The following is a 25239-nucleotide window of genomic DNA, read 5'->3' as shown; positions in this document are numbered from 1 at the left end:
ATGCTGCAGTGTGTTCAAGCCGAGGAAGAAGAGGGGATTTTTAACCAAACGTGTATACATATGTATACATAGAAACATACAAATAAATAATATATATGTATAAATCTTGTGGAAAAGAGTTTAAAAGCAAGACAGTTTTGCCAGGAAGAGCAGGTAACATGCCATGCAGCATAAGTTTGAATAACATCAAAACCAAGGTGAACTGTCAGACTTTGCTATGAGGGTGCTACTTGCTATAGTCTCGAAATCCAGTGTATTGAAGGATTTATATATGTTTTGAAATACTCAAACAGCTTAAAGTGAAGCTCTTTCATTCAGGGCAATGGGAGTGAAGCAGAGCCAAGATAAGGAAGGAGGAAGAAAAAGAAGTTATCAGGGCAAGTGGGGGAAGAGCCCACAAAACTTAGATAAGACTGGTTGTAACCGGAGCCCTAGTATTAACTAAGGCTTCTGGGTAACTAGTCAAATTGTCTATAACTGACTAGTTAAAGAAAGAAGTTAATTTTCAAACAAAAGCTTTCTTTCCTGGCACTCAGTTCTGTAAGTGTGTGGCATGGATTCTTAGATACGGACGGTGACCTGGAAGAGCAAGCATATGCAACTCCAGCCTTGCTTAGGATCTCTGCTTCTCCTCGAAGCCTTTTAAGGTCAGTGTGCAGAAGGGATGGAGTCCTTCTTAGAGTCCAGTTTTGTAGTGGCGATTCCCTTGGGCAAGGACTAGTTAGGCTTCCAGACACTCCTTGGTGATAAAGGGAGATAAATGAGCACTGGGGTAATTCCAGGGCTTCCTCTGGAGAAAGAAAGGGAAATCAGAACCCTGCAACCTCTCTATCTGAACTGTCCTTCAGTTCAGCTCCAAGGAGACTTTTGTCGGACTCTGCCTGAGGCGATCTTTCACCTTCCTCTTTGCTCTCCTCCCTAACATCAGTGTTTCTGTTCGTGGCATTTGCTATTCTGTTGATTACTTTATGTTCGACATCTCCCTCCTCCTACACAGTAGAATGTAAGCTAGTACCAGACACACAGTAGGTGCTTAATATGCTGAGCAGGGATGGAGGCTTTCCCTGTAGGCGAGAACTTGGCTGAGTGTTGATGTGAGGAGGTAGAGGTGGGACTAGAACAAAGTGTCCCCAATGTGTCATTGAGAGGAAGATAATGACTGTAGTAATGCTGCAATTCTTTCACGAGAATACTGGAGAAAGGGTACACTTTACTGTGGCTACACTTTCCTATACACTCAGAGGGCTGTTTATTAATAAGAATGGGAAAATCATGAATATTAATTGACAATGTTAATACAGGATAGATCCTTTGTGGGAAGAGGATAAAGGCCCTTGTTTGTATCGGTGCCATTTTCTTTATTACATAAAAATATATATATCATGTTACCTATTTATATATGTGCATGGATTTGTGTGGGGGCTAGAGATCAACTTCTAGTGTTATTTCTGGGGGCCACCAGCTTATTTTCTTGAGATAACAACTCTCCCTTGGCTTTGGGGTTCCTTAAGTAGGTTAGAGTAGGTTAGGCTGGCTGACCAGCAAGCACCTATAATTCACCTATCTATACATTTATAATACTTGGATTACAAACAGGCACCATAATGCCTGGCCCCTCTATACATACATATACATATGCACTATATATATGCACTATTTATATATATATGCATAATGGAGGTAGAACACAGAGCACAGAAAACTTTCTGATATTTATCAGAGAAGAGCCCGAGCTTGTTGACTGTGAGAAAAAGAATTCCAACATCAGGAAAAAGCATCAGGGGATGTCCTGGAGCTTGAGTTTTATATATATATATATAAAATCATATAGTATTATTATCATATAGTATGTGATATATACATATATATACATATGTATATTATATATCACATACTTCTTAGATATTCATGATTACAAAGCAAGCATTTTACTGACTAAGCTGTCTACCCCAGATCCCCATTAAAATTGTGAAAACTATCTTTCAAAACTGGCCTAAAAGGTAAGTTAAGTTGCTAACGAACAGAAGCAGAAATTGAGCAGAAAAGAAATGACTTGGGATTAAAGATGAAGGAGAATCTGGAGCTGACAACACACAGAGAGAACAGGCGGTGAGGCAGAGAACACCGTGCTCGCCAGAACTAGAAGAAAAGACCAACTCGCGGAGAAGCACTAATGGAAGTGGAATGCAGAGCACAGAAAACTTTCTATTTTTTATCAGAGAGAAGTCCTGAGCTTGTTGACTGTGAGAAACAAGAATTCCAATGGTGGAGCATCAGGAAACAGCATCAAGGGATGTCCTGGAGCTTGAGTTTCAGCCATTCGTGAGAAATGTATAGTATTTTATATCAAAATAAAAACATATGCTAGGATATGGTACACAGTACTTATGGGGCTTGTTGGTGCTGTTCTGTTGGCTTAGACCTGGTACTAAGAAACAGTTCTAATGATCTTGGCACCCTATGGGGCTTTGGCTCCAGGTTCCATGGTGCAAGTTTGCAAAGTGGAGATAATGGAATTTCCCCAATGCTGAGGACAGGCAAGGGAGTTTAGAATCACAGAGCATGATAAGTTCAGAAGCCACCTTGAAATCTTCTAAGTCTGCAGAAATAATGGATTTTCCCTTTGACTTCTTATCTCTAATAATTTAACTGACAGCCAGAAGAAAGATGCAGTGGGACAGATAGTACAAACCCATGTTTCTCCATTAGCTTTATTTGAGGTATCTGAGTCTCAGCCCTTGCAGTTTCCAGCTTAGAAAAAGACAGAACATTATGAATATACTACTGCTTATGTGCCGATCAAGTTTTGGTCCTAACGTTAACTGCCTTAGTAAGTCATTAAAACCAACTTTGCTTGTTTTCATACAACGCCAAGACTTTCCTCATTAGAATCTGTTAAATTGCTCCACAAGACCAGCAAGCTACTGAGTATCATCTCCACGCACCAGGCACAAGTAAGCTGCTATTCCCCGCAGGGAAACAATGTACTCTTCAAAAATGGAAATGAGTGTTAGCAGGGACAAAAGACCTCAAAAGCTTATCGGGAAAAGACTCTTGAGGTCAAGTTTGAAATAAGGTAACTTTCCCTACATACTCATTCTCCTGCACAAGGAGAAGCTGTCATCTCGAAGACGGTCAAAGAAGAAGCCCAGATTAAAACAATAAGTTCAAATAGAAAAAACCACATTGGAACACAGTGACATATCTTTCCAACATGAAGCGGAAGCTAAGTTCACTTTCTGCCATGTCACTTGTTAATTGTTGGTGCTCTGTTGCTTTCCCCTTTATAGAAGTAGACTTGAGTGAGAGGTAGGCCCTTGGGGAAGAGAACATCAGAAGGACAAGCGGTTCATGCTGAAATTTTCTATACATTTCATCCTATTGACTTTCTTTTGTAACGGATTCTCATTGAACTATATGCCAGACCTTGTTCTGGAAGATTCTAATTAGTTAAAGAACAAACCAAAAATACTTGGCTCTAATCAAGCTTCCATACTTCCAGGTTGAGTCTGTTTTGAGATCAGAATCAGCAGTCCTTTGTAAAACAGGGATATTGAACTGATACTGCATACAAGTGAATGGATCAAAGGAAGAAGAAGGAAAAGAACAGTGGATACATCGGGCTGGGATTTGATGGCAGGGACCTAAAGACTAACATAACTGGGTATCAATTCATTTCAACCCAATGGAAAAACTTGATCTCTCCCTTCTCCCTCTCCCTCTCCCTCTCCCTCTCCCTCTCCCTCTCCCTCTCCCTCTCCATCCTCTCTCTCCCTCTCCCTCTCTGTCCTCTCTTTCCCTCTCCCCCTCTGTCCTCTCTCTCCCTCTCCCTCTCTGTCCTCGCTCTCCCTCTCCCTCTCTGTCCTCTCTCTCCCTCTCCCTCTCCATCCTCTCCCTCTCCATCCTCTCTCTCCCTCTCTGTCCTCCCTCTCCTTCCTCTCTCTCCCTCTCCCTCTCCCTCTCTCTCTCCCTCCTCTCTCTCCCTCCTCTCTCCCTCCTCCCTCTCCCTCTCCCTCCTCTCTCTTCCTCTCCCTCTCCCTCCTCCCTTTTCCTCTCCCTCTCCCTCCTCCCTCTCCCTCTCCCTCCTCCCTCTTCCTCTCCCTCTCCCTTTTCCTCTCCCTCTCCCTCCTCCCTCTCCCTCTCCCTCTCCTTCTCTCTCTCTCTCCCTTCTCTCTTTCCCCCTTCTCCTTCTCCCCCTCCCTTCTCCTCTCTCACTCTCCCCCTGCTGTCTCTTTCTCTCATTCTCCCACTCCTCCCCTCCTCACCCCCATCCCCCATGTTCCCATTCAAGAAAATGTATGTCTGGTATCATGACATTCTGGGCACAAGGGGGAGAAGTGAGCTCATTTATTCTCAGACTAGAAATCTGAGTTCCCTCCAGGAATTTCCCAGGAATGAGCTTCATGTTTTATCTCCGTCGCCTAACTGTTCTTGCATTTGCCTGCCAAACCTGGTTCCAAGTGCTCTAGGCTTGGAGGAGCATTCCAGAAAATTTACAGCATAATTAACTAAAGCAGAAATTCTGTAATGCATCGGAAAATGAAAATCATATTCAACAGAAGGAAGGGGAGAAAAAACACAAAAGGAATATATTCTTGTAACACATATCTATCTAGACAAGAGGATAGGGATTCAATTTTCTATTGTCTAAACTTGCAGGCTGTGTAATGCACAGAGCCATGGTGGGACAACATGAGAGAAGAGGCAGTTTAACGCATCAGGAACATGGTATTTTCTCCTTTGGAGAATGGTTGCGTGTAGTTTTCAAAAATCCTTTGTAACTGACATGCACTCAAGTTTTCAGCCACCAGGAAAGGATTACCAAAATAATAATTATAGTGATAATAATAATTAATGATAATAATAATAATAATAATAATAATAATAATAATAATAAATTCAGAGCCATCTGAACTCACTTTTACTTGATTTTTCTTCCCTTCTGGTTCACAAGGGCATATACAGAAAAACAGAATTGCTTTATTTTCAAAAGTAACATTGAAGTAAGACATGATGGGTTATAGAGAGTTGCTAGGGGTTTGATTGTTGCCAAGGAAATAGAGGGAATGGATCTGAATGTATTCCAGGAAAATGTGTAGCAACAGCTAGTACTCTAGCTGGCCTTCTGTTTGTTTGGAAATGATTGGTATGGAGAAGATACCTAAAGCACTCCACTACTGCCTGGCAATTGTTTAAGGCTAAACATAGCGCATGACAGTTTTCTCATAGTCAAGACATCTAAAGGCTGATTTTTCCAAAATGTCACATGCAAATTAAATAGAATTTAAACTTGATGATCGTAATACCCATCATAACAAAAAATACTATAGATGTTTAAAATGTTTTATTAACTCTTTCATAATTTCATATACTGCATTTTGTTTAGATTTACTGTCATCCCATCTCCTCCTAAATTTACCCCCATTCTATACCCTCCTAATACCTACATCCCTCTTTTAAATCCATTGAGTTCCATTAGTTCTGCAAACATGTAGACTTATTATGCTGTACACAGAATTATTTTTTAAAGTATAAAACACTCATTATAGAACTTACTGAGCTTAGCCTGTACAAAAAATTAAAGATAGATGAAATGGAAATCAGATAAAAGCTGATAAACTTGCTTTCAGGTCTTTATGTACCATCCCAGCAATCAGCTAGAGAACACACAGCATCAGGAGATGAGGGCTAAGCTCCAACAATATTTTATCCTGAGATCTAGAGATCAGAATTCTCATAGTAGCTAGAGCTCCAGGTGGGAAACACAGCAATTCATGAAGTAATGTGTCTATTAGAGCCATTTTCTGTGAGTGGGGAGATCTGAGGGCTTTCGCTCAGCATCCAGGAAGGGATGATAGTGGGTAGGCATGAAGGGACTGCACAATACTGCATGGTCTTTCTGAGAAAGGAAACTTCCCAATACCATAAGATAGTAGACACCGAGGGATTGGAAAATGATGCACTGGGGCCTGGAGAGATGGCTCAGAGGTTAAGAGCACTGACTGTTCTTCCAGAGGTCCTGAGTTCATTTCCCAGCAACCACATGGTGGCTCACAATGATCTGTAATGGAATCCAATGCCCTCTTCTGGTGTGTCTGAAGAGAGTGACAGTGTACTCACATACATAAAATAAATAAATCTAAGAAAGAGAGAAAGAAAGAAAGAAAGAAAGAAAGAGAGAGAGAGAGAGAGAGAGAGAGAGAGAGAGAGAGAAAGGAAGATGGATGGATAATATACTGTTATTCTGAGAAAGAAAACTTGCAAATGAAGAGACCAGAGCCCGTACCATTTAGAGATCAGCCTCTGCATCACTTTGCTTCTACCTTCGCTCTCCTCTCACAAGTCTGAGTGCTGACCCCCAGAAACTGTTCTCTAGCCTTTCTCTTCCATGTGCCGTCACTCCCATTGCCTTCAGCCTAGAAAGCTCTACCTGCTTTTCTGTGCTTTTCTAAATCTTAATCTTTTCTTTTAAGGTAAAAAAAAAAATTCTATACAGCGTCTCACTCTGTCACCCATATGGTCCTCTTGCCTCTGTCTCTCAAGTAGATTGTAGGCTGTGACACTGTGGCTAGTGCATCTATCTAAAAAGGAAGATTTATTTCTATTTTATATGTGCATGTGAGTGCCCATATGCATGTTACGTGCATGTGCCCATGCCTACTGTACTCGGAGGTCAGAAAAGCATGTCATATGTCTGGAACTGAAATTCTGGGTGCTTGTGGTCCACCATGTGAGTGCTAAGAACGGAACGTAGGTCCTCTCTAAGAGGTCTAATAAGAGTGAGGTTTTTAATTGTTGAGTCCTCTCTCCATCTCCATGTACAGAATATTTTACCTATATGTACCCACTTGGACAACCTCATGATACATATTACCACTAAAGTTCCCCTCAAATACCATGTTCAGTAACACTGTCTCTGGATGCAACTTGGCACAACCATAACCCTGTGTGTACTCCTCCACAAATGGACACTTGGCAGAGAAATGAATGATTTCGTAGCTAAGTTATAAGCTCACTAAGAAAGGGGACTAACTCTTTTTTGATGAGGAGGGGGTAGACTTTCCTTACCATGTTGAACATTTTTATTAGCTAGCCATCTTGCTGAGAAAGTTCCAGTCACTTGCTGAAGCAGATCCTACTTCAAAACACAACAACAAAAGAGAAGAAATGACATCTATCATCCAGATACCAAAGGTCAAATTGGACTGGTGACGTAGACCTAGGTAGGATCCTCGGACAGATTCATTGATACTATGGTGACTAAATTTTATGAGGGCACTTGGTTTAGGATTACCATTCAACCCTGAGTAAATTCTAATCCTAACCTTGGTTTCCAAAGCCCTTGCGTGGTCAGTCTTCAGTTCCCTCACTCTTGACCTTAAGTGCTTACCATCTCCAGCACTCTTATCTGCCCCTCCACACCATCTCTCCTGTGTTCTCAAATAGGACCAGACATCCTCCGCTCCTCCTCTTCCCCATACCCAGAGTGGACTTCCCATAGATATCCATATGGCTCACTTTATCTCCCTTTGCCTTGCTCGAACATCACATTTTTAGGGCCGTGTTCTACTATTTATGATCTCTACTCCACACCCCAGACACACATGTGTTTTGTGTCCACTCAGCTTAGAAGTTCTATGTGCTTTTTTTTTTTTTAATTTTTATTTATTTATTATATGTAAGTACACTGTAGTTGTCTTCAGACACCCCACAAGAGGGCATCAGATATCATTACAGATGGTTGTGAGCCACCATGTGGTTGCTGGGATTTGAACTCATGACCTCTGGAAGAGCAGTCAGTGCTCTTAACCACTGAGCCATCTCACCAGCCCGTTCTATGTGCTTTTGTTTTTCTCTTGCTCACTACTGTATCCCAGGTACCCAAACAGTCCCTCAATAAATATTTATTGAATGAATCAATGAATCCCTTAGACATGTGTACCGGGCCTTCTTATATATCCAAATAAGATCATGCTCTTTGAATTATCTCTATGTCCATGATCCAATATCAGATCTGATGGTTAATGTCTGACCTTAGGCAAACACGTTCTGCATTAAGTGTCATTTATCTTGGGCTTCGTTCCTAGCTCTGCAGCTTTATAGTTACATGACCTTGGTGAGTCACCTAGTCACTTTTGCAGCAGTTTTCCCCATTTGTAAAGCAGGACGAAGACACCTACTGAGTGGCTCAGAGTCTGACAAACATATCAACAGCTCAGAGACTCTGTAAGCATGCCGGTTGGCTGTTTTTATCTATCACCCGTGTAAGGAACTAGACAACGTGACGTAATGGAGTTGAATGTCCGTGTAAAACAGATAAAGGATCTGAGATCTGCCTCAACTTCTGTTTGGCTGTATGAGTCTAAGACGGGCTCCTTTTCTATCGACTATTTAAACACAGAATCCATTATGATATCCAATAAGGTAAGAAACCATGACTCAACACTTTTTTGTGTGTGTTTTGTTTTGAGACAGGGTTTCTCTGTGTCGGCCCTGGCTGTCTTAGAACTCCCTCTATAGATCTGGCTGGCTTCAACTCACAGAGATCTACCTGCCTCTGCCTCCTAAGTGCTGGCCCTTTTTAAGCTACACATTTTTAAACACACTCTGCCATTTCAAAAGGATGCATTTGATCATCAGTACTCTCTTTGGCCCTATAGTATGTGGTATCTACTTTCAAGATTTACTTGTGGAGCAAGATAGTAATTACACGCCAGAATCTTTTGGGTCAGACTGACAGTAGCAAGACATTTGTCTATATTTTTCTATTGGGAAAAAGTGGCTTCTAATGGATAAAGCGGTGAATCTGTCTTCCAGCATTTAATAGCTGCGATCTTTGTAGATTTTTTTTTCCTGCTGGCCTGTCTGGTTTTAAAGAAAAGATAAAGTTTGAAAGTATCAGCAACAAGATGATTTGATGAATTAGTGTCCTCCTAATTAAAAGGCACTTTGCCATGCTGATCCTACTACCTGTGTTTTTCCCTCTCAACTGCTTTGTCCTCTCTGGTTTGGGGGCTGGTTATGGTGGACAAGAATAGAATAATATCCTGGCAACCCCAGCAATTGCACTTCAGCATAATATGGTTGCTAGGAGAAAAGGACAGCACAGCACATGGGCGGATGTGTGGCTCTGCTGTCCTGGAGGAGGGCAGCGGGTTGTGGCAGAAGGCATGAGCTCAGAGTAGCCATCTCCACCCGCCCTGCCTTCTGCCAAAGCTCTTGGAAATCCAGCTATCTTATCATGCCCACGGTCAGCTGGTGTCAATATTGTGTGTCCTCTTTTAAACAAACCACCATGACAGAGAAACCAAAATGAGCAGTTACTAGAGATCATAATGATAATGTGATATTTCAGATTTGTAATTCTTTAAACAATCATCTATTAAACAGAAACTACTGGGCCTCTAACAAGAGGTCATTACTCAAAATTTGTCTTTCTGTGTCTTGGGGACTGGTTATAAAGTTCCTGGTTTGCACTTAATAAAACTGGCAAAGAAGAACCAGAGCGCCAGATGGATATTTGGAGGGAAGTCTAAACACACTCTCTCCGTTCTTTGCTCTATGAAATACAGAAATTCTGAGATGGTTGTATCACATTTCCATAATGATTTCTAATAATAAAATCTCATTGTTTGTTGTTTTATTCATTCAGCAGTTGTGGCTGACAGGCTACAAAGTGTCAACCCCTGTGTATCAGGGAAGGGTCTAAAAATAAGTATTTTTAGGAAAACACAAAACAAGACACAGTTACAATGAAAACAGGCTGTTTCGTGTTTATGTTGTGGTTTTACCCTATATTAAGAGGGCACACAAAGCTCTGGAGTTTGCAAATATTAGCATTTGAAAGAAAATAAATATTCTGGAATAATGTTTTAACAACTATTCACTGAGGCCAGCTGTCCCACACATGTGCAATGCAAAGAGACCATCTCCATCCATGACATCTGGGGTTTGATCCAGGAACATCCATAAAATATGTTGGGAAGCTTTTAATAAAGCCTAAGGTTTCTTTCTTATCTGTTTTTATTATATACTGGACATGTTCTGATCATGGATGTGACTCAAATGCGTGTCTCTTGCATCCCACATGTTCAGGAGTCATGGAGTTACAAGTCAAAGAATCTCGGCTCCTGTCAGTTCTCTTTTCTCTGAAAAACTGATTACCCAGATTAGCATATGGGAGGCTCTTCTAATTGAAGAAGGCAAACTGTCTAACTGCAATTCCCTTTCCCTTTGATCTGAACATTCATAAATGAGGATGTTACCTTTCATGTGACTGCACTTCCACGCAAGCCAAAAATGGAAGTAGGTTATAGAAAGACGTAGCTATGACCCAGTATAAAACTTAACATGTAAGTTCTAAGGATTAAAGACGGGTCAGATAAAAAGTCCTAAAGAGTCTGATTTTAGTCTGCTCCTTTGGTGACACTCGGGCACATCTATCTGTGTCTTCTAGTTTGTGTACATGTGCAGTTAGTTGTTTTGACATTCATGAAATGTTAGTTTCTTCCACCTGAGTCCGATGGCGATGTGTGGAGGGGTTGGGGTTAAGAAAAACAGAACAAAGTGTGACTCATTCCATGTCCTTGAACTGTGTCTCATTAGCCCCTCTCCCAGTGTAGCCTGGGGCTGGGCTCTTAGGCCTTATTAAGAAGCTAAGTGATAGGCTTAATACTTCCTATTACAGAAAAAAAAAAAAGCAAAATGCCTTCAAATCTAAAGAAAGACACCCCCTTGGGAAGCATGAGTGCCAGATAATGAATTTGCTCTCTTACTACCAAGGCCCACTGCAAATTCACAGGAAGTTACCACTAGTAGCAAATACAGGAAGTGGCTTAGGGTAAGCCTGTGCTCTGTTCCATTTTAGGAAGTAAGTATCCATGACAATACACGAGCATCTGCCATTACTTTTTGCCATACCCTGCATGGCTTCAGGGATTGGCCTGACTGGGACCAGGAGGGAATGGATAAGACAGACACATGTGCATAAAAGTTGGGACCAGATAGGCTGTGCTCACTCTGTTGAGGAGTACCAGCTACACAAAAGTAACCAAGAAACTCAGCACATTCAGTTTATGCATTTAATTGAGGATAAGGGCTTATGGTATACAGTTGAACATAGAAGCAAATTAAGCTGAGCTTGGTAAGAGATCTTTTTAGAGAGCCACTCTCAGGGTGATGTGAAATTCCAAAGGAAGAGGAGGAAGCTGTGGTCGATAAGCTTCTCCATACACTGTCAACACTGACATTCTGACCAGGAGAAGGTTTTCCCATCCTTCTGAGCCTCACCCAAGACAAACAAGCTTTGCCACTCCAGTGGGTTTGAACTACTGGAATACCCAGATGAACACTACACATTCACCCAGGACTTCAGCCACTCCTTCCTTATACATCCACTTGAGGCTTCTTAAAAGTTAATTTAAAAGTTGTTCCCTGCAACTTTCAAATTAATAGCATGCAATATGGTTACTAACAGAATCTGTAGTAGAATGGGCTTATACTTTGAAATGCAATACAGAAAGTCTGAACCGAGCTTCCTAACTGGACATGGTGGCTTATGGCTGTAATCTTAGCACTCAGGAGGAGATAACTGGCTTAAAGCCAGCATTGGGTACATAGCAAATTCAAAGCCTGCCTGTACTATCCAGTAAAACCCTTCTATCAGTGAAAAACAAAGCAATTTTAATTGTATAGCTTAGAACATAGGAAATTTGCTTGAATTTTCTGAAATCTGGATTTCATTTGTAAAATAGAAAGAATATTCACCTAACAGAGTCATAAGGAATTAGTTCAGTCAAGGTAGAACTTGCAAAACCATCCAGTGTCTGTTAGTAGTCTACTGTGATTTCTTTTCCTCTGGCTGTGTGAGCCCCAATTCCAGTTCTAACATTGAAGATTAGTCAAATTTTGAAATAATTATGTTACAGTATTATTATATATGTGATAAAAAGTTCTAAAAGAAAGATAAACTGTAATATATTGTTATTGCCCCTTAGATACACACACACACACACACATGGTGGGGATAACTGTAATATAGGTAAGACAAGCATGGCAGTATTTTTTCACATAAATCCAGGCATTTTGTTTTCAACAATGTAAATTATGGCCAGTGAGACGAGTCAGTTGGTAAAGGCTTTTGTTGCCAAGACAGGCAATCTAAGTTCAGTATCTGGGATCTGCATGGATCTGACTTCCACATACACCATACATAGTATGTGTGCCCAAACACACACATGCACACACACATACACATATCAACGCACACACACACTCACATGCACACCAAGATAAACACGCACACATGCACAATTATTATTATATGAAAAACCACTCATTATGTACAGAGCCATTTAGATACCAGCAAGAGGGGAACTTCGTGCAGACAGAGCGCTGGCTTCCTGTAAAACACATGCAACATTTTTCTTCCCTTTTTCTCCCTGAATAAGTGCTAGATAATAGCCTGTCTCAGTTATTCTTATTTAAACATGATAAAGTAGAAAAAACCCTCAAATTTAACTGAAGTTATATTTACTTGAACTTCATCTTGACCCAGGCATATTTAATACTGAGTCTAAGTCTCTCCTCTTACATCTTTGAACAAGAATTAAAGATATCCAAAGCATGTGGATATAAATTAAAAAGTAAATACTGAAATAAAGAAATATACCTAATGGTAGGGGTGATCTCCACTTGGGAGGTGGAAACAGGAGGATCTGGAATTCAAGATGACCTTTGACTACATACAAAGAACAATGCCAGCCTGACACACTCTGCCTCAAAGCAGAAAAAAGAAGCTCAATTCATTAACTAATTTAACAAAAATAAGAGAAAGGGTCACCTTTCCCTAAAATCCATCTTTTCTAAAAGAAAAAGACAAATGAGCAAAGTCCTGCTTCTGTTTTAAAGTGTGTTCGTGGTCATGGGTAGACCAAACTGTACTTCTAATTCCATGTATATGTGTGTACAGTGGTGTGTAAAAGCTCATTCTGCAATCCTGTATTGCTAGCATGATTACATCCTGTATTAGTCAAGTCAGGTTCATTTTAGGAAGTAGAAGGCAATACCAGAAACCTTTACATCAGGTCACGAGCTGTGTGGATACAGATAATTCTAAGCAAGTCCTACTAAGTGTAGGATCCTACAGACCCTGCTTACACCCCGATGTGTTTGTTTCTAGCTTTCTTTTGACTCATTGATGCATCTCCTCAGACTTATTCTTCAAGTTTGCGGTCCTAGATAAGTATCCTGATTGATCTTTTTAATCTTTGAAGGTCATGAAGGAGCGTATCTGTTGTGGGAAGGAGAGTTTGGTTTGAAGCTCCCTCCTTTGACAGGCCATCTAACACTGGGACTTGTCTTTATCTGCTCTTCCTTGAAGCTGAGTTGTCACCTGGGCATCAAACAGGATTAGACCTTGTCTACTTTGAATACTTGATGGCTTCTGCTTCCTCTTGGTTTCATAACTCAATGGGGGCACCAAACAAGATCAGGACTTGACTAGGGTTAGGGAATGCTGATCATCGTGTGGGGATGGAAGACCAAAATATCACTGTATAGAAGATTCCCATCTTCTATAAAAGCAGAGTGCCTACCATGTTATAATGTTGTAACATCCTGGGAGCAATTAATGTGTTTGATAGGTTTTTGGTGTTAAGGATAGGGTGCGCTAAAATAGGGAGATACAATGTTGAAAAGAATACAGTGAAATGTATAGACATAACAAATCCTGATATGTCAAGGTAACCAATCATCATGGAACTAAAAAATGTGAATGACTCCTATTGGCTTTATCTTCATAAATACTTGTCTTCTTATTTCCTTTTTGTTAAAATCTATGATACGTACATATGCTAAAGGCACAAATAGAGGCTGGATTTCTCAGTGGTTAGGAACTCTCACAACTCTTGCAAAGGACTCAGTTTAGATTCTCAGCAGCCATATGGAGGGCCACAACTGACTCTAACTCAGTTCCAGGGGATCGGATGCCCTGGTCAGGCCTCTATGTGCACTAGGCACATGCATGGTACATAGACATTCAAGCCAGCAAAACACCCAAGCGTGTAAAATAAAACTTAAAAACAAAACATGGATAATTCTCCATACATTAAAGAAAAAGTCACAAACAACAACTGGCAAGCTCCCTGATGTTTACATGCTTTTTAAAGAACAAATCGATCCAGGGGCCTGTTACACTACATTTCACAATGCCTCAAGTTGCAACCAAGTAAGACACTTAGTTAAAACAGACAGAGCAGCCAGGCTGTAGATTGTCGTTCATCACTCAAAGGTGTTGTATTTAGAGGAGACCCTGGTATAAAGACAGGAGTGCACTCCATTTTGGCCAGGTTTTTCAGATATGCTGTCCATGACATTTCTGAGATCAATTGAAATAAAAGTTCATTTATCTGAAGTAAATACAAAAAAAGAAAGTGTTCAGTTCCGCATGAATCATCCAGTCTGAGGAAATAAAAGCAAGTTTTGTGACTTTTTGAAGTCATCAAACTTGACTTATTAAAATTTTATAATTGAGGCATTTCTTATAAAAATGTTTCTTAATTTTAGAAACTGGTGCAGACTTCTGATTGTTTAGCAATGGTCATTCATATATCTGTGACATAGAAGAAAGCAGAAACCAACTTCCACTTACTACATCTCCTGTAACACAAAAGAAGAAAGGGGAAATGACTTACTTGGGGTATGTGTGCCTGTGAGGGCTGGGGACATCCTAATGGACTCCGTAACCCACTAACATCTTGTACTTTTCTTCACGCAAGGCCATTGGCTTCACGAAGACTATTGTCCTGTGTTTGCCTTTGTATTTCTTGTACACAAACCATTCTAAGACAAAGAATACATTTAGCAAGTATTAGCTGTGTAGTCATAACAATATTAACTGTGTGGCTGTGATATTAGCTCGGTGGTTATGACTGATCTTTATGAGGGACCAGCGTTCAAGAAACCTACAGCTTTTATATTCAAATGTTAAGCAGTTTGGGTTCTAAATTTTTTTTTGGAGTTTAGTGTTTGTAAATAAAGATATGCATATTTCTTTTAAATTCCAAATGATCAAATGTTTTCCCCATGGGGACTTATACATCTTTTAAATGACTCAGGAAATATGAACAATATGTATATAATTCAATGGGTTTTTTCCTGATCCAACAATAAAATTTGGGAAATGGTATTCTGGTGCAGATTGAGATCCCTTCTCTTAAATAATTTGTTTCAGAGAATTGCCTGGAGTAGTTTTAGAAATTCAACTCTAGGGGAGGCTTCCCTTTTTCTGAACCTCTTCTGAGGAGAAAAGGATGATCTGAGGAAGATGGGAGGTGAGGTTAGAGGTAGGGATGGCGAGGAAAGGAGAGAGAGGAAGCTACAATCAGGATATAAAATAAATAAGTTAATAAAAATAAATTTAATTTTATATCTACGGAGTCCAGTGTATGTAATACTCAGCTATACTACAGATTGAATTACTACATAGTCTTATTTCCCTAGAGTCAACGTACCTGGCATTAAATTGCAAAATAATTCCTTTAATTGTGACATTTCCCAGAATGCAAAGTAGAAATATTTAAAGTTGTAAACAAACACAACCTTATATTTGTAATGTCGTTCCTGCTTCTTAGTGACTGTGTGTTCGTTTGCTGTGTCTTTGTTTCCTTTTTATAAATATACAGAATGGGATGGCCAAAATCTGCCTGGGGTACCCCCTTAACAGCTACCTTAAACACCAGAGAATCTCACTGTGGTTTCTCCCTGTCTTTCTGGGTATCTAAATCAAGTGCTAACAATTGATGAGAAGTGAATTTTGCAAATGGCATCCACTCATAAAGTATAAGCCATTTAAATTTCCATTTTCTCCGTATTGCTTTTAAAAATATGACTAACTCAGGAATTTCTGCACATCAGATTCTTAAGTTAAAATTTTATGAATATACCTGAAATATGGCCTTGTTAATCTTGTTATCTCTAAAGATAAATATTAGTTTATCCATGAAGCGTATGCTAACCCCCAAATTGTAGTTATCCATGAATCTACTGGCTATAAAATGATTTAAAATTTCTTAACGGAAGTAAAGCTTTCATTAATAATAAAACCTGGTGTGTAATTTGGAGAAGATACTCTGTACTTAAAATAGCCATCTGTACCCAGGTAAGGGAGGAGGAATGAGGATTATCTTCTGGTAAGAGAGTCACCCTTCCTATGAGTACTCAGTGCTCTGAATGTTTGAAACATTTGATTTTCAAAACTCATAAGGAAAACTGTGGAAAAGTAGGTGTGGAAAGGCAAAAGAATAAAATTTTCAAATCATTAATCCAGTATTTTTACTTTTTCTCCAAGTATTAACTTCAAGTGTGTGTGTGACACACACACACATACAAACACACACACATCTTACATATTTAACAAGCTCACAGTAAGTCAGGGCTATAGCTGACACCTGTTGGAAGACTGCATACAGAACCTTGGTGATGCCCAGTCTTACATAATTGTCCTTACAGAACACATTTTCATTCATTTCATGTTTTGTCTTGGGAACTCGAAGCAATTCACCATGGTATCTGTTTCATCCTTGTGTCATAAATAAAGAACTAAGACTTGGTAAATTTAATTGATGTGCACAGTTGACCCTGTGGTTTACTGCTCGGTCCAGGTAAAGCTGTGGTCTAGGTTTGCTCCTTCTTTAGACTAAGCATCTTTCTGTGGGATCTATTTGAGTCTCCAGAAAGCTGTAATCTAGAATCTAACATGTTTTTATCCCCTCAACATTCAAATCAAAAGCATGTTGAGCAGGTGCCATTCTGAGAACCCATTTCTTGTCATTGCCTGTGTGAATTATGTATCTAACCTTTAAATTACCTTTCTCACATGGGTTCCAGGATCCTCACCACACATCCCTTTGTCTCTTCCTTATTTTTGACTAGACATAAAGAATGCACATGATTAGGAGTGGGTCTCTTGCCTGGTAGTCAAGGAACTTCCAGACTATAAAGTGAACTTTACTAGCAAAAAGAGAAACATGAATAAAACTGGTATATGTTGCATTGACTTAAAAAAAGGCCAACCATCCCTGGAGCTATGGATTTCATCCCTGGAGAACAATGGATTTCAGAGCTATAGAAAGAATCAGATAGCCAGGCTGTGATGGTGCACGCCTTTAATCCCAGCACTTGGGAGGCAGAGGCAGGCGGATCTCTGAGTTCGAGAGTTTGAGGCTAGCCTGGTCTACAGAGTGAGTTCCAGGACAGCCAGGGCTACACACAGAGAAACCCTGTCTCGAAAAAAAACCACAAAAAAAAAAAAGAATCAGATAACTCTAGTAGCTTATAGCTGTTTGCTTGCCTGTGAATTGAATGAACATATGATTTAAATGTCAACAGATATTTAACACTCAGACCTGGAACCAAAGAAGACATTATATGCGCAATAATTTTATTTAAAATGTCTTCCAGTATTTAATAATAGGATCTAAGGTTAACTAATATTGACAACATTTCTTAAATAACCTCTTAATGTTTTTGGGATTCTTCAAGTTACTGGTAGACTTTGTCAAAATGTCTCACATGACACAGGGACAGTAGAAATTCAGCGCTCTGCGGCCCAGAGTCCAGTAGCTCGTCAGTCCATCCTGTGTCCCTGTTTATGGGTTTTCAAATGAATGCAAATCCTGAATGGACACTGAAAGCATGACTGATCTGGGACACCTGGGACACTTGTCTCTTGAGGGACTCCCGAGGAATGCACAAGATATTAAAGTACAAATTATATGGGTCAATAGACACAATCTGCATAACTCCCAGACAATCATAAGCTATCCCAAATCTGTGACTTGTGAGCAGTGTCTTAACCCTGGCATTTCCAAGTCTCGGTTGACTCAGTAATTTAAAGTCAGCAAGAACGGTTTTAATTGTCCTAAGGAAATATTACCTTGGTCTTCACAGCTACCATAGACTCATATGATAGACAGAAAGAACCAAATCTTGCACGTTACCATCTGACCTCTACGTATTACACATACACACACACATACACACACACACACACACTACAATGTGTATTAAAAGTGAGTATCCACAGCAAACAGGCACATACCTAGTAAAACTTTCACTATTTATCTAGACTTTAAAAGGAGATATTATTTCTGTATTTTTAAGTAGGAAAAATATATAAGTAGTATTTTAAAAATGTTTAGTTTTATTTGTGTTTCCTCTATTGAAAATAATTTTTCAAACAATATATCCTGATTATGGCTTCCACTCCCTCTACTCTTCCCAATGTCTCCCCTCTCCCCTCCCATCTCAGTCTACCTCCTTTCTGTTTCTCATTAGAAAACATTACCTTTTCTAAGAGATAATAATGTATGTAATGTAAAATAATATAATGTGATTTTTAAAAAAACCTAACACATTAAAACCAGCCACACAAACAGAAGGAAAAAAAAAAACAAACCCCAAGAGAAGGCACAAGAAAAAGAGGCCCATTTATTCACAAACTCAGGAATTCTTAGAACTGGAAGCAATAATATGCTCTAAAAGAACCTATAGAGGGAACTGAGAAAAGAAAAAAATATATAAATTAAATAAAAATAAGAATATAAAATTTAAAACAAAAGACCCGACATCGTAAGACAAGGAGCTTCCAGCAGTGCTCTTGAGGTTTTTTTCTGTTGGCCATCTACTTGTAGGCATGGAGTCTACCTTTAAGAGTAGTTTGTTTCCTCAGCAACACTCCCTTGGAGAAAGCTAACTTTTTATTCTCAAGTGGTTATCAATTGGAGATAGTTTCTGGGTTAGAGATGTGGGCATGTGTCCATGTCCCCTGTCAGCTTTAGGGCCCTGTCTAATGCAGACCTTCCCAGGCCCTGTGCACGCTGCCTCAGTTCTTATGTGTTTTGTCAATGGTCTTCTAGAAGGTTCTGTTTCCTTGGTGTCCTCTATCCCCTCTGGCTCTTACACTTTTTCCAGCTCCTCTTACAGGGGGTTCCCTGAGTCCTAGTAGTGGGAGGAATTTGATGGAGACATCCAAACAGGACGAGTGATGCAAACTCTGTCACTCTCTGCATATTGTCTGGCTGTGAGTGTCTGTATTTATTCACATCTGCTGCAGGTAGAAGCTTCTCCGATGATAGCTGAGCAAGGATGCATGGATGGATGATGGATGGATGTTGGACAGATGGATGATGGATGGATATATAGATGGAGAGACAGACACTAAGACTTGTTCCTGCATGATAGGATGTTTTGGGTCATTGTGAATATTTGTGTTTTTAAACATTTTTCTAACGAACATTTTTAGCTTTCATAACATATACACTTTAAATTTTTTTTTAGTGAGAGAAATGGACTTTACTGAAATATCTAATATAATAAACTATCTTATTCTACCAGATTACAAAACAGCATAATGTCACAGCCACTGTCTGTTTACTAATGAATGTTAAGGAATGTTGCCTCTAGCATCTTTCCTAGTTTGAATATAAGAAGAACAAGCCATAATGAGAGTTCTTGAGTGAACATCAAGTCAGACTAATAGGTGACATTATTAGCCTGTGTTGCTTTGCAGAAATGTGAAGAATGTACCCATTGTATGATGAGTATTATTTTCAAATCTACCTTTTCTGTGTTAAAAAAAAATTCCTATTATCACAGTTTTCTTCAGAGGGTAAATTTCATAGCTTGAATTTCAGTTTGTATATATAGATATGCATGTGCTTTATTATATATAAGTTCATACATAAATATATAAGTACATATAAACTATATGTAATATTTTTTTCATGGTGCTGGAGAGATTGCTCAATGATTAACATGCTTGTTGCTCAAACATGAGTACCAGATGTCAGATCACCAGATCCCACATAAAGCCGATGAGCATGGCAGCACATCCACAATTCTAGCCTCAGAAGGTAGAAAGGGGTCCCCAAATTCAGCTGGCTAGCATAACTATCCATATTGGCAATCTTGGGGTTTCACTGAGGAAACCATCCCTGATGAATAAGGTGAAGAAGGAGTGGAGATAATTTTTAACATCAATCTTGAGTATCCACATGCACATGTGCACACATGATATACCCATATAGTGTACCACATACATGCAAACATGCAGGCACACACATGCACACAATACACACGAAAGTGAAATAGATATGTAGGTAGGTAGATAGATAGAAAGATAGATAGATAGATAGATAGATAGATAGATAGATAGATAGATAGATGATAGATAGATAGATAGGTAGATAGATAGGTAGATAGGTAGACAGAATTATTTCAGAACCAAATTATGATATCTAACATGAATGGAACCCAGTAGCAGCTGTGGCTTCCTTCACAGGTCACAAGTATAGTATACACCATGGTGATGATGCTGTTGCATCTCCTACAGATCTTACAAAACACACTATGTACTTTCTCTTCAGCATGACTAATCTATAGACTGGTTTGTTGATGAGAAATGCGATCAGTGACCACCAATGCTCTGGATAACCCTAGGACATGAAAGCAATTTCTCTCAGGTGTAGTATTGACCTTCGGATGGATTGTGAACTGGGAAATACATATTTCAAGCATGGTACCCACATTTGTCATTACTTCTCAAGACCAACTCGGTGTGAGTACAATGAATCACTCCATTCTGACATCCTGTATTTTTATATTGTCAATTTCTCCTAATGAAGAAAAACAGGGCAGGATTATAATTGTTCATTTGATGATTAAGCCCATAAAATCATTCTTGAAACAATTATTTTAGTGGTAGTCAGAGGAATAATTGAAGCCTATGACTTAGTGGGGTCATAATTATCCTACAAGAGTCACTTTCTGCCAGACATACACAGATGCATGTGCGTCCCAAGATCTCCACTGACTTTTATAAGAGTAAAGAAGACCAAGATAAAAGGCAGAGCCTCTTGAACCTCCATTTTCCCAGGAGAGCCCCCTAAGTAAACTCACTTAAACCATCACAATTAGTATAACAGTCTCATACTTGTTAATAGAACACTGATACTGTGTTTCCAAACACTCAATCTCTTGGGTTTTGTTAAGGAAAAAAAGGTAAGAGTAGGGAAATAAATTGGCTAGTAAAATACAGAGCAAGGGCTGGGGAATCAGTTAATGTCCTGTTTTGGGTTACTATTGCTATGCTGAACCATCATGACCAAAAGCAAATTGAGGAAGAAAGGGTTTATTTGGTTCATCCTTTCACATCCTTAGTTCATCACTAAAGAAATTCAGGACAGAAACTCAAACAGGGCAGGAACCTGGAGACAGGAGCTAATGCAGAGGCCATGGAAGGGTGCTGCTGACTGGCTTGCTCCTCGTTGCTTGCTCAGCCTGCTTTCTTATAGAACCCAGGATCACCTGCCCTGGGATGGCTCTACCCACAAGAGGCTGGGCCCACCCACATCAATCACCAATCAATAAGACAGATTTGCCTACAGCTTTATGGAGACATTTTCTCAATTGGAGTTTCCTCCTCTCAGATGATTCTAGACTGTGTCAAGTTGACACAAAACCAGCTGTACAGTCAGTGCATAAAACACTTGCACACCAAGTGTGAAGACCTGAGTTCAGATCACCAGAACCCATAGAAAGCCAGGAACAATAGTGAACATATCTGTAACCTCCATGCTCCTTAAGAATATCAGAGATGGAGACAGGAGATTGCCTGGAAGCTCGTGGGCCAGCCAGCTTGGTGTATGCAACAGTTAGAAGTAGATACACTGGATCACACAAGATAGAACACAAGGAACAACACCTGAGGTTGTCCTGTGACCTCCACATGCATACCATAATATGTGTATCCACATCCACATGAACGCACACACATGCACACATACACACATTGTTTCTGTCTATGTATGTATGTATGTATGTATGTATGTATGTATGTATGTATTTATCTATCTATCTATCTATCTATCTATCTATCTATCTATCTATCTATCTTTACTTTTCTCCCTCTCTCCAACTCCTGAATAAGAGGCTAGAGATGCTTAGCAAAGTGTTTACCAGGTAAGCATTGTATCCTGAGTTTAATTCCCACTACCATATAAAGAGCCAGCACAGTGGCATTGATTGGTTGTCTCTCTCAGCAGCAATCCATGCAGGAGTCAGATTGCTTTCCAGAAGGTATCTCATGAGCTCTGTCCCTCAAATATCACAACTCAGGAGCTAGCAAATTAGATCCACATCAGACAGGGGAAAGGGGGAGATGCAGAGGGCAGGGATGCTCCTACCTCCCAAAGAAGCCAGTTCTAGTAATAAATCACATGTGTACACACACAGTCACACACACATACAAACACACAGTCATAAATACATAAACAGACACACACATACAGACACACATGCACACATATATATATAAGCACAAAGACATACACAAGCACACATACACAGACAGACAGACAGACAGACACATACACACACATACACACACACACACACACACACACACACACATATTTGTTTTGTTTGAGACAGGATTTCACTATGTAGCCCTGACTGCACTGGAACTTCCAATATAAACCAACCTGGCCTTAAACTCATAGAGATCCTGCCTGCTGCCACCTCCTGAGTTCCTGGATTAAAGATGTTCACTACCATCTGGCTATGACAGGCATTATTTGCACTGTCCCTATTAGTCAAATGCCCAGGTTTAAAGGTTGGGCATCTTATGTGTAAGCATATATAATTTATTACTACCTTCCCAGTCAAGATACATTTTATAAGTTGAGGTCATTTATATCAGAGGCAGCATTGCTGGGTTATAGTGAGCATCCTAACTTTGTGGAGTTGCCAGGAGTACAGACTGACAGTTAAATAAATCCCCACACAGAAGGCAAAATGATTTGGCTAACACTACCCACAGAACATATACCAGAGTTTATTCAACCAAGCCTCATACTGATGGACATCTGGGTTACTTCCTGTCATCTCAGTGATCATTGCATCGTGTGAGTGAACTGAGCTGTTTTACACTTGTAGCGATGAGTGCTCACAGTGGATTCCTGGAGGTGGGGTTGGCTGTATCAAAGCATCCGCGCCCACCACCTTATTCCCTCTGTAGGGGTTGGTTTTGCCATCTCTCCTACAGTTGTGAAATACATTCTTTACACCAGTTTTTCTTAAAGGGTGTGTTGTCAGGATCTTGATTCTTACATCTGGTGTTAAAAAAATGTGCTTCAGTGAGCTCTCATGAGCACTGATTTTGTATACAAGATTAGATTTCATTTCTTTTTCTAATTTGCATTTTATTTTAATGCAGGGCAGGTGTATATGCTGAGGGGTGTTTGGGGTGATTAGAAGACAACCTCCCGGTGTTGCTTCTCTCTTCCCACTGGGTAGGACCCAGGGAAACAACTCGTGCCATGAGGCTTGGTAACAAATTAAGGAAAGGTGTCTTTTCATCTGCTTCAGGGTTCCCTGTGTCTGGCACCCATCCTATTTTAATAGGGTGACTTCTAGTGAGGAAGCTGTTGAAGATGGATAGTGTTCTTAATAATGTATTTTATGTGTCTCATTAAGAACAAGGGAGACAGAGCCAAAAATATGCAGACAATTTATTATTAAAGGAAATAGACTGGTGTTGAATTGATTTTTGCCCGCCATCAAAACTCAAAAGCTGCCCTGGGATCTACTTCACTGTGCCTGACTTTTGGCCAAGCTGATTATGGGTAAATGAACAGCCAGGAGTAAACTGTGAGTAAATAAGACACAGTTTGGGAAGTGTAGGAAACTTAGCTCATCTGAGATTTTTGAGCTACTTCTCCTTGACCTGAAGATGTAGCTTGGTTGATAGAGTGTTTGTGTAACATTCCCAAGGCCCTGGGTTTTATCCACACAGTCACATAAACCAAGACTATATCCCTATAAACCCAACACTTGGGAAGTAGAGGCAAGAGACTCAGGAGGTCAGGTCATCCTTAGATAGAAAATGAGTTTAAGACCTAGGCTATATATAAGACAAGACCAGGCCTTATCTTAAAAATATTTTTTCTAATGCTGAAAAAAAAATCTCTTGGTTTACATTTCATAAGTGACATGTAACATGACTTATTGGACCTAATCAAGCCCTACCTTAGCACACACCTTAGAGGAGATCTGGGTTTTATTTCCCTCTTATTTTAGGTTCATATATTACACTTGTCGAGTGTCCTGTTTTTGTTTCTGTGGCTCTGATAAAAATACTCTGAGCAAGGCAAGTTTTAAGGGAGAGGATGTTTATTTGGATTATAATTCCAGGTTGCAGACTATCGTGGTGGGTAAGTCAAGGTAGGGACTTAAAGCAGCTGGTCACATCCACAGTCATGAGCAGAATGTGCCCATGGCTTAGCTCACTGTCTCTGCTCTTATACAGTCCAGGACATGAACCCAGGGAATGGTGCTACCCACGGTGTGCTAAGTCTTCCCACACCCATCAACATGATCAAGACAGCTCCTGCCTCATATCTGCTCACTGGCCAACCTGATGTACACAATCTCTCATTGAGACTCTCACCCAGGTGATTCTAGATCAGACCAAGTCGACAACTAGAACTGACCATGACAGTGATGGGCAGAAACCTTCTGTCACAATTCCAGGAACAGAGCCACCCTCGTGGCTCAGTATTCAATACTTGATCCTCCAGGATATTCTCTTTCTGTTCCCCTCTGTCCAGGTAGCCTGGTCTGGAAGAGTTTCCTCAGTAGTTGGAGACAGGAGTGAATAATGTCAGTGGACCAAAGGCAGGTCCCTGGGAGGAGCGGGGTTTCATTGTCTGTAATGCTCAATCCCTGGGGCAGCCACTGTTCTTGATCTAAGGCCACTTTGGAATGGAGGCTTCTCTACACTGGCCACTTTGACCCTAGCTCCTGCCACTTCTTGTCTCTCCCATGCCTTGTGACTCTGGTCAGTTGATTTCGAACCTATTACTTAGTTCCTCTGTGTTACACCATACTTTGAAGGTTCTCTGGATTTGCCATACCTATTTTTTTAAAACAAAAACAAAAAAACCCTAATTTTTAAATTTTGACTGCATGATCAATTACCTTGGGGAGACTTGACTGCTAGACACTGAATTTTCAGAGTATCTTGGTGGTTGCAAAGGCATAGCAGTGCCACCTGGAGCTGAGGGAAGAAGAGCAGTGGGTGCTCAGAGGGCTATCTCAAGTGAAGCAAGTGTCTCTTACCTGCATCATCTGGCTGGGTTGATGAGAGACAGAGAGAGAGGGTTCATTCGGCAGAACAAG

The 25239-nt window shown here is 40.1% G+C and overlaps 1 protein-coding gene across 1 annotated transcript in view; it reads left to right on the top strand.

The window, feature by feature from the left end:
• The first annotated feature begins 8394 nt into the window (after positions 1–8394).
• Positions 8395–25239, top strand: part of Rgs17 (regulator of G protein signaling 17) — a 63817-nt gene continuing 46972 nt past the window's right edge. The window contains exon 1 of the mRNA XM_028764389.1: positions 8395–8424. The gene's annotated coding sequence lies outside the window, so the exon portion shown is untranslated. The remainder of the gene's footprint in view (positions 8425–25239) is intronic.

This window comes from Grammomys surdaster, unplaced genomic scaffold (genome assembly GCF_004785775.1).
Source record: "Grammomys surdaster isolate TR1022 unplaced genomic scaffold, NIH_TR_1.0 143, whole genome shotgun sequence".
Lineage (NCBI taxonomy): Eukaryota > Metazoa > Chordata > Mammalia > Rodentia > Muridae > Grammomys > Grammomys surdaster.
The sequence above is the reverse complement of the archived record's forward strand: the minus strand, read 5'-3'. Positions and strand labels throughout refer to the sequence as shown.